Here is a 9,957-nt window from a genome sequence, read left to right on the forward strand (position 1 = left end):
ACCAATTGCCTGATACTCTTCGAGCAGGACGGTTCCAGCAAGGTCCCATGTGATAACGGGCAAAGACTGAGGTGGGAGATATGGAGGTTACAAAGTGAACGTGCAGCTTAGGCCCCTGTCCCCATATGCTCTCTAAAATTTCATTATTTGGTCAGAGCTGGGAGTGGTACCAGGGTCCTGGCCCATCTTTGCTCATTGCTCCACTGATTCTGCCATTCTGCTTTCAAGGGAGAGTGAGTTCAGATGGTCTCAGAGGTGGTGGGGGCCATTCCCTTGGCAGCTTGCTGGGCTAACCCATGTTTGTAGCTTTTGGTCTTGGGGCTCTCAAGGCTCACCACAGACATAGGTACCCTCACAGTGTCCAGTCCATTTGCTGTTGCCCACTGTGTAATGGGCTCTTCTGGTAATTTTAATGCATGTGGGGCGACTACAACACCGATTTTTTAACAGAAAACTTATTTAAATTCAGTTTAGTTAACATAGAGTGTATTATTAGTTTCAGGGGTAGAATTTAGTGATTCAGCACTTACATATGAACACCCAGCGCTCATTACAACACGTGCCCTCCTTAATGCCCAACCCCCAATTACTCTATGCCCCCACCTACCTCCCCTCCAGCAACGCTCAGTTTTGTGTTTTTTTTAATTTTTAAAAAAGATTTTGTTTATTTATTTGACAGAGAGAGAGATCACAAGTAGGTAGAGAGGCAGGCAAAAGCAGGCTCCCTGCTGAGCAGAGAGCCTGATTCAGGGCTTGATCCCGGGACCCTGGGATCATGACCTGAGCCGAAAGGCAGAGGCTTTAACCCACTGAGCCACCCAGGTACCCCCTTCAGTTTTTTTCTTAGAGTTAAGAGTCTCTCGTGGTTTGTCTCCCTCTCTTGTTTTTATTTGATTTTTTAAAAAGATTTTATTTATTTATTTATTTGATTGATAGAGAGAGAGCAAAAGAGGGAACAAAAGCAGGGGGAGTGGGAGAGGGAGGAGGCTTCTTGCTGAGCAGGGAGCCTTATGTGAGGATTGATCCCAGCACCCTGGGATCATGACCTGAGCCGAAGGCAGATGCGTAACGACTGAGCCACCCAGGCACCCCTTTTATCTTATTTTATTTTTGAAGAAATAGTTGGTGGCTGTTTCAGGGTTTAGTTCCCATTTGAACTTGTTCTTCACCCCACCTCCAGGTGGCAGCTCCTCAGAAACTTCACAGTCCTCTCACTTTGCCCCGCCGGGATCTTCTCGAATTTTCCTTCTCGTCTCGGCAATTTCTCCTTCTCAGTTTCTTGTTTTCACCCAGACCTTCAGACAGTAGGTAATTCGGGTCCAAGGATTTCTTCAGCGAGACCAGGTCACCCAGGACTCCAAGTCTTTCTACCAACTGTGTGAGGAGAAGCTCCAGGTTGCTTATGGGGCTGTGGTTGTGTCCTCCGCGAGCTTGTAGAGGCCCTGTGGCCATTAAACACCGCGCTTGCAGCCCTTTCCCAATAGTAGTACTTTCCGTGCACGTGACCGTGCCCTGATTGTGAGAGAGGCTGAAGTCCTGCTCCAGGCTGTGGGCACCAGCAAGTGAGTGTGGCCTTAGCAAATCCCGGCTCCTCCCCCTGCAGGGCACTTCCTATGCAGCACCCCCAACCAGCCCCTCCCCCACCCTGTTTCTCTGGCATCTAGGGGAGAGGCTATAATTAATTAAACCTCACATATATTTTAGGTTCTTCTTTGTATGAATGATGTAGTTCATAAAAATACAAACAAGAAAATTCGCCAAGTCACATAACTGAAAAGCCCAGAAGTGGGATTAACTTTAAATCGTCTTTAATTCAGAGGATCAGTTGCTGCCAGCAGTGCTCTCCTATCTCATCCTATCTCATCCTCAGGGTGGCTGCAAAAAATTCACCTTCAGCACACGGATTCTCCCTCCCCGTTTCCCAGAAACTTCAGTAAATATTTCATTATTTCTTTCATTTCTTTCATGTCCATTCCTGAGCCAATCACTGTGGCCGAAGAGTGAGGGGAATCACTCCCATGTAAATTTTATTAGTTGAGGCTGGAATCCTTCCAAAGAGTGAGTTCCATTAGATAAAGAAAATGGTGAGGCCCATCCCAAGTGGGCCATCCTAAGGGATTTGCTTTAATGGTTCTTTATTCACCCGTTCCTGGGGTGATGGTCGCTCGTGTCTCCTAGAATGGCTACTAGAAGCTGGAGAGACACACAAACTGAGGGAAGTGGCAGCTGGGCTCTTCTGTGGATTTGTGTTTCTGTGCTGAGTCCTGATGATGAGGGAGTAGAAGGCAAGCTAAGGACAAAGCAGAAGCTGACATCCTGCAACCCTCTCTCCTCCCTCCTTGAGATTTATGTGACATTCCTCAGGCACTCCTGGCTGCCCTAAAGGGAAAACACATAGTTAACTTGCAGAGATCACAATCCTGCAAGATAAGAGTCTCCCTCAGTTTACAAATGTCCTAGTGATTTACAAAGAAGAAGATTTCTTATCAATAATCTAATTTCCAGAGACCCATAACTCAGTTCCTGAAGCCCTTAACATCATCCTCCCCTCCATAAAATTGAGGGAGGCTGAGGTGGAAGGAAATGTAAATAAAGTTGAATTTCTTCTAAACCTAAAGCCTATTGACAAGGACGTGTGACAGGAGGAGTATGACATTCTACCAGAAAACTCCCCAACTGTCTGTCTCCCCAAATGTTGGTACCTCATTAGAGAAAAAATAAAACAAAACAAACAAACCAAAAAAATTGCTTGGCTTGACAATAACCAGGCCTCCATTATCCTGAGAGGTTTTTTTTTTTTAATATTTTATTTACATATTTGACAGAAAGAGAGATCACAAGTAGGCAGAGATGCAGGCAGAGGGTGGGTGGGGGAAGCAGACTCCCCGCTGAGCAGAGAGCCCAACGTGGGGCTCGATCCCAGGACTCTGGGATCATGACCTGAGCCAAAGGCAGAGGCTTAACCCACTGAGCCACCCAGGTGCCCCTGAGAATTTTCTTTACTGTATGACAGTCCTTCTGAACACCTCCTTTGTTCTCACCTCCCCAACTCCCAAGAATATAATCAGCCATTCCTTGGGATCACAGGGCTGCAAGTCTTTCTGCCCATATGCTTTAAGAAAATCACCTTTTTGCCCCAGTGGTGTCTTAAGAATTCTTTCTCAGTCATCGGCTCCGGACTTCACTTATATTCTAAAACTTCATCACTGACCCATTATCTTTAAATAATACTTACTAGTTGATTCCAGGAAATATCAAATAATTGCTTAAATCACAGGATAAGTTTCTCGAAGCTGTTTCCCCCTTCTTCATCCCAGACCTTAAGAGGTCACTGCATCTGGCCCTGAAAGGGATTAGAGATAACAAGCAACCAAGGGGCTCACCATATGAGAGGAGTTAACTATTCTACGTGGTAAAAACAGCACAGACTCTGTTTGGTTTGTCGCACATGCAAACAATAATTTCAGGTATTTCAAACACTCTTAACCATTTCTTTCAAACAAGATGGGTGTTTATGTGTCCTTTATGTCTATATCTTAATATATATTTATCAGCCTTTGCTTTGAAACATCATACTGAATAAACTTTTTAACACTAAATTTAATTGTTGAATACATGTAATTAATCGCATAGGTGTGATGAACCCAGAAAGGCTCTGCTCAGATTCCACTCTGGGAAGATTCACTGCCACGGCTGCAGAGAATGTCATCTGCAGACAGTTTTCACCTGGGAGTCCCTTCAGAGAGCCTCAGCTGTAGAAAACCGTCTTTCCCCCAGATTGTGCTTTTCTGGGGGTGGTGTGATGGTTAAATGTATGTGTCAACTTGGCTAGACCACTATATCCAGATATTTGGTGACACTTGATTTTAGATGTTTCTTTGAAGGTATTTGTTAGATTAACAATTAAATCAAGAGGCTGAGTTCAGTGAAGCTAATTGTCCTTCATTAAGTGGGTGGGTATAAAACAACCACCTGAAGGCCTGCAGAGCCAAAGACTGACCTTCCCGGAAGAAGAGCGCATTCTACCCGCAAACTGCCTTTGGAGTCGAACTACATCTCTTCCCTGGGGCTCCGCTCTGCAGATTTCGGATTTACCAGGCCTCTGCAATTTTGTGAGTCATTTCCTTACAATAAATCTTTTTCACTTGCTCTCTGTTGGGCTTGTGTTGTAGCTTGACTTCTGCCCACTCTGGCTTCCTTGCCCTACTGATGAGGGAGCAGGAGGCTGGCTGAGGACAAAGCAAAAGGGGGCGCCTTGCACCCCCTCTTCACCCTTTCCCCTCCATAAGTGTAGCATCCCTCAGGCAGCCCTGACTGCCATGAACAATAAGCAAATAGTTAACTTGCAGAGCTCACAATCCTGCTAGACAGGAGTCTCCCTTGGCTTACAAATGTCCTAAATCTCACTAACAAAGATGATTGATAGCAGGATCGTGAGACCCCACCAAAAAGTCTCCCAAAGATCTTAATGTTAATGGCTGGTCTAAAGACAACATTGATCCAGCAGCAAGGGCAAGGCCACCGGCAGGCCTGGAACATCCTGGCACCTTGTAGGCCCTCTTTAGCATATGAAAACTCCACTGACACCTCCCTTCCCCTCACCTTCCCCCAACAGCTGGGTACAGAACCTGCCATCCCTCACAACCCGGGGCAGCCGCATCTCTGCCTGCCCACGGGCCCTGTCCCCGTGCTCTAATAAATCACCTTTTGCACCAAAAAAAAAAAAAAAGAATCACTAGTCGGTAAGTTAAGTCATGAGTATAAATGAGTACATGATTTTCACACAGTACATTGCACCAACTAGGGAAGATTCAGAAAAAAATTATCAGAAAGATTATGACAATAATAACCATAATTTATGGAGCACTATGGCAGGAACTGTGCTAATGACTTCATATGTATTTTTGGTAGTGGAAGAGAAAACAAAAAAGACTATAATGAAAGTAAGTTAAATCCTCTTCATGAAGTCTTCCACAGCAGTTTGAGTTTGCTTTGACATCTCTTGTCACAGTTTGGCATTTAGAATATACTAACTTACTCATAGCTATCTAATTCAAGTGTATATAATCTTAAGCAGTATAACACAATGGTTAAGAGCAAGAGCTCTGGAGCAAACTTTCCAGTTTGAATCCCCTATCTTCCTATCCTTTGCTGGCAATTTTAATCCTAGGCAAGCTACTCAGTGTAGCTTACTTAGTATACTGTCTTACTTAGTATACTGTCTATAATTAAAGTATAATGTATATACACATATGTGTATGTATGTATACACATATGTACTAAATATGTGTGTAAATACTTAAGTTCCTTCCAGTGGAAAGTAATTTTAATAATTAATATTTGTTAAGCTAGACACTGTTTCAAGTACCTTATTTGTATTAATTGATTAATTCAGTTGATTCTCATTAGAACTCCAGAGATTAGCAATTTAGCATCCCCATTTTACAGATAACAATACTGAGGAAAATAGGGATCAGGTAATTTTCCTAAAACAAACACTGCCAGTGAAGTAGAAGATATGGGACCCAAACAAGGGAGTCCAGGTTGATAACAAGCTGTTAACTATTATGCTATACTGCCTCCCTCTATACTTTGCAATAGACTCAAATTCTTATGAAATTGAATAAATATTTAAAAAAAAAAAAAGTAAGAAGAAGAAGAAATGGCGGGGGGGGGGGGGCATTTAGGTGGCATAGTCAGTTTAGCAACTAACTCTTGGTTTTGGCTCAGGTCCTAATCTCAGAGTTGTAAGATGGAGCCCTGCATCAGGCTTCATGCTTAGCATGGAGTCTGCTTGAGATTCTCTTTCCCTCTCCCTCTGCCCCTCCAACTCATGTTCTCCCTCTCTCCAAAATAAATAAATAAACCTTAAAAAAATGGATAGGAATAAATGTACATATTTATATGCAGTACAAGAGGAGTTTGATAAAGGCATATCATTATCAATACCAATATTATCATTTTTGAAAGGCATGGGGTAGGGAAAGGATCACATCACTAAATGTCTTTACCTACTTTTTTTTTTGAGAAAAAAATGTTCAAATGTTTTAAAGTTTTAAAGTAACCCAAAGCCCAATGATCTCCAAGGTTTCTCCCAGAAATGGATCATGATTCTAAACCAAGTACTAAAATTTTGTTGGGTTCCTACTATAAATATAACTCTTTTCTGGCAATGTGAAGCACAAGGATTATTAAAACAACCTCACAATATCTAGAAGATGGGGTTTTCAAGTAATTCAGACTTCTACAGGAAGAAACAAAATTCTCAATTATATGGGTCTGCTAAAAATAGAGCCAGAAGAGCTACTACGTCCAGTTTCATTTTTACTCATGCTTGTGGTTTTCCACTAGTTTCACTTCTGACATACTTTATATGAATAATGTGCTAGTAAAAGTAGTCAATTCCAATTTTTTCACAATTCCCATGCACAAATACCATCTTCCTGGGTCTGATAACAAAGTCACACCCCAGCTGTCACATCTAAAGGAAATCTGCTTTTGGATGTTACCCAGCTTTTTTATTAACCATAGGCAATACTAAAATGCTTCTAGTGCGTGGAGGAGATTTAAAAGCATTATTAAAAGTATTTAGCAATGATGGTTTACTTTATCATCTCTAAGTGAACAAAGAGTAAAGTTAAAATAACCCTACGACTCCCGTGATTATAAACAGCATTTCTATTTCCAATTTTCCCGAAGACGAAGTCCTTATTATCCAAATATTCACCATAGTTACATGTATATTCATTATATTAAAATGATCCCACTAGATTGTCCTTGGTCTAGGAAATGTCAAAAATAAAGCCAAAGCTAAATCAGATTACCTACCAATAAAATAGAGTTTACATCAGGGACAAGCAGGAGGTCTCTTAGGATCTGAAATCTAGGACTTTTGAGTGTTTGTGGATAGACAGAAATGCTCTCACGTGCAATTTTGATAGAGAATTTTATTAAAATCCTTCATTTTGCTTCTACCCCCTACCTTGTCTACTAACTACTAAATCTACTCAGGAATTTAATTTTCATTTTCAAAGTCTCAAGAGGGTTAGAGCTCTAAGAATGACTGCAAAATATAGGTGCTGCTCTTTGTTTTTTTATTTTATTTTCTTCCAAGAATAAATAGATCAGCACAGAAATGTGCTCAGTTTAGAAATCATAATCTAACATTCAAGACTATACTATCTAGTCCTAACAAACCTTCCTATGTTAACCTGAATTACCCTACCAGGCTATAGCCAAAATGAATTACTCCATACTTTTCAAACATATTATTTGCTTTCTGCCTCCCTATCTCTGTGTGTGTTGTTTCTTCTGCCCAAAATGAACTTTCTCCATCTTCGCCAGTCTTCAAGGACTACCTTCAAGGTTTACCTCAACTGATACCTTCTCCATACTTCCTTAACTCTTCATCTAGCCTCTCCTCTCTTCTCCCTACTTAGCCTGAAATATTCTGCCCACTGAATTCACAGCAGAATGATTTGTGCTCTTTCTTCTCTCTTTTGAACCTTTAAAAGGCACTTCCTACTTTCCGCATTCTCTTGCCGCTATTTGTATTTAGTGTTTATAACACATTTAACTAGAATATCATTAAGATTCTGTATGTTTGTTTATTTGAAGAAACTGCATTGTGGGAGATTTGATTGACTCTGTGCTATTTGGGGGAAATATTTGCACACTGAGAAACTGCTTAAGAGAAGAGAACTACAATGCCAAGATACCATAAAATGTAACACTTATGCACTTACATTTCATCCAAGTATCAAATTATTCACTTGGACTCTGGAACTTGACAAAACAACATGGGTTTGAGGTGTACAGATCCACTTATATGTGGATTCTTTTTAAAGAAATACAGTAGAATACTATAAATGTATTTTCTCTTCCTTATGATTTTTCTTAACATTTTCTTTTCTCTAGCTCACTTTATTGTAAGAATACAGTATATAATACATATAACAGACAAAATAGGTATTAACTGACTGTATATGTTATCAGTAAGTCTTCCGGTCAACAGTGGACTCTTAGGACTTAATTAAGCTTTAGGGAAGTCAAAGTTATGCACAGATTTTCAGCTGTGCAAGAAATCAGTATCCCTAACCTTCGCCCCGCCTCCTGCCATTGCTCAGGGGTCAACTACAGATATTTTTACATTAATAAACACCAGAAATTCAAAATAACATACTCTATCAAATAGGAACATGGATTATTATATTCATATACAGTATTGTATTTATAACACATGTCATTTTAGTCTTTCATCTAGAATAAAAATATTCATTAACAAATAAAATTAAAAATTAAAACAAAACAAGTTGGGTTTAACTTTCAGTGCAGGCTTTTGCCCTAGACATTTTTAATGATTAAAAAGTAACTCAGATCACTAAATCTAAGCTATATAACTTCTCTATTATTTTCCTTAAACCTGAATTTTTACTCCTAAATTTTAATCTTCGACAACTAAAGGACACTTGACAAGGTCCAGCAATTTTTGTCATGAATGAAGTAATTGGTATAACATTAAAAGGAAAAGAATCTGTACATAGACTACTAATAAAAGTTTAAGTCAGCCTAGCAAGCAGATGCAAAAATAAACTTTAAACACTTTTCATCAAATCACAATTCCTATAGTCAGTAATGTTAGAATTTAATCAGATGAAGAATATTTTTCTTTGTTTGAATTTTTATAGCCATCTTTATTCCAGTATACTGTATGTTTTTAACTGAATTCCTTATTTGATAAGGAGAATGAAGAAGAGATAACAAAACCGAACTGCATGACTACCATTACTAACACCTGCCAATCGTCCATCTTAGCTCATAGAATGTATATACTAATGTCTTGTCAACAAATAATTTTGGTAATAATGTGCTTGTTATACACCAGATAGTCTTACAAATGTTTTATATACATTATCTCACTTAGTCTTCACAACAACTCTTTGAGGTAGGTACATTATCTCTATATTACAAACGAGAAAACTGATACCCAGAAATATTAAGTAATTTGCCCAACATCATACAGCTGGTAAATGGTAATAACTAAGATCTCAACCCAGTGAAATGTAGCAGCTCAAATACTTAACCACCATACTGACCACCTCTTAATGTACCCAGCTAGCTATTACAAACCAGAAAAAAAAATTGCCTATCAATTTTCTGTTGCTATAATACAAGAAAACAGGTACTTCGGAGGCACTATTGGGCAGCATGCACTAGTTTAGGATTCTGGGAGAAACAAGGGTTTTCCATCTGCTCTACCCACCTCCCTATCACTTTCAGCCAGCATACTGGTATGAAAGAGATAGAACTTGTGTCTGGATATCCAACAGCTAGCTGGCTAAGGCCTACCTCCAAACAAGTTCCTCTCAGTCCCCTTCTCAAAACGTGAAGTGAATCCTATTCCCCCCATTTTATTGAAAAAAAACTCCCCAGTGGCCTAGTCAGCATCAAACACTCCCAAACCTGCTACTCTTTCTTTCTAAAGTTTAATCTCTATGAAGTCAATTCTCCCTCCATAAAACAAAATTAGATTGGCTTGGTCACATGCTTGTTTTGAGCTTATTCCTGATGTCCCTGCTTCTGTTTCCTACTAATGGGCTAGATCCACCTTACTCTTTTTTTTTTTTTAAGATTTTATTTATCTATTTGACAGAGATTACAAGTAGGCAGAGAGGCAGGCAGAGAGAGAGGAGGAAGCAGCCTCCCCATGGAGCAGAGAGCCTGATGTGGGGCTTGATCCCAGGACCCTGGGATCATGACCTGAGCTGAAGGCAGAGGCTTTAAACCACTAAGCCACCCAGGTGCCCCCTTACTCTTAACATCAGTTGCCATCTATAGCCTATAAAACACACAAAATTATTTTATTGATTCACAGTTTATAATGCCTTGGTACAACAAATTACACATTATAAAGGAATTTAATGCAGTTGTTAAAATTATGAAATTCTTAATTATCAC

The 9,957-nt window shown here is 40.0% G+C and overlaps 1 pseudogene; it reads right to left on the reverse strand.

Annotated features, from left to right (window-relative positions):
* Window positions 1–239: 239 nt before the first annotated feature.
* Window positions 240–4,021, reverse strand: LOC131999363 (large ribosomal subunit protein bL9m-like; annotated as a pseudogene).
* Between the last annotated feature and the right edge of the window lie 5,936 nt (window positions 4,022–9,957).

The sequence above is a fragment of the Mustela nigripes genome, chromosome 13 (assembly GCF_022355385.1).
Source record: "Mustela nigripes isolate SB6536 chromosome 13, MUSNIG.SB6536, whole genome shotgun sequence".
NCBI lineage: Eukaryota > Metazoa > Chordata > Mammalia > Carnivora > Mustelidae > Mustela > Mustela nigripes.